This window comes from Mesitornis unicolor, unplaced genomic scaffold (assembly GCF_000695765.1).
Source record: "Mesitornis unicolor isolate BGI_N332 unplaced genomic scaffold, ASM69576v1 scaffold33799, whole genome shotgun sequence".
NCBI classification, from domain to species: Eukaryota; Metazoa; Chordata; class Aves; order Mesitornithiformes; family Mesitornithidae; genus Mesitornis; species Mesitornis unicolor.
The window spans coordinates 4,814-5,483 of record NW_010205785.1 but is presented as its reverse complement, the minus strand read 5'-3'; the positions used below and the strand labels follow the sequence as shown (position 1 = coordinate 5,483).

Here is a 670-nt window from a genome sequence, read left to right as displayed (position 1 = left end):
AGGGCGGGGGAGCCGCAGAGCCAGCCCCTCGTCGCGGAGGTAGGTGCATGTAGGGCTCACTCCGTGGCTTTTGGGGTGCTCACAAGGGTGGGACAGGGATGGCAGTACTGGTCAAGGGGGATGCTGGCTGGAGCATCACCCTGTGCAGAGGCACCGAGCATCACTTCGGCCCCTTCTCCTGAGGAACAACCCCCAAAAAGCCCTTTCCAGAGCCAGGAGCAAAGTTTGGGGGTTCAATCCCTTTCCCAGTTGGGTGCTGAGCTCCAGCTCAAAGGCTCAGCAGCCCCTGTATCTCCATGCACATGTTCTCACTATCCCTGCTGTGCTCCAGCATCCCCAGTGAGCAGGGATGCTCTGGAGCCGCCGAATATCCTTGCACACAGGGCAGTATTTTGGGGTGCTGAAGTCACCCTGGTGCGGTTTTGGGAAGGCAGAAGTGTGTGCCGAGGCTTGCTGGCAGTGATGCAAGGTGAAGAGGTTGGCTCGCAGCGAGGTCCGTTTGGCAGCCAGGGCTAAAAGGAAAAAAATCAAAAGAAAGTAATGTGGTGAGGAGAAGCAGGGCTGTGGGCCGGTGACTCATTGCTGGCTGGAAACGGCTTGCTCGGGCTCCTCGGTGGCTGCTCTGCGGCGGGGGCTGCTGTGCCCATGCCAGGGACAGCGGGGACGGGGA

At 60.1% G+C, this 670-nt stretch overlaps 1 protein-coding gene across 1 annotated transcript in view; it reads left to right on the top strand.

Annotated features, from left to right (window-relative positions):
• FANCE (Fanconi anemia, complementation group E) overlaps positions 1–670 on the top strand; it is a 14,892-nt gene that overhangs the window by 9,780 nt on the left and 4,442 nt on the right. The window lies entirely within an intron of this gene.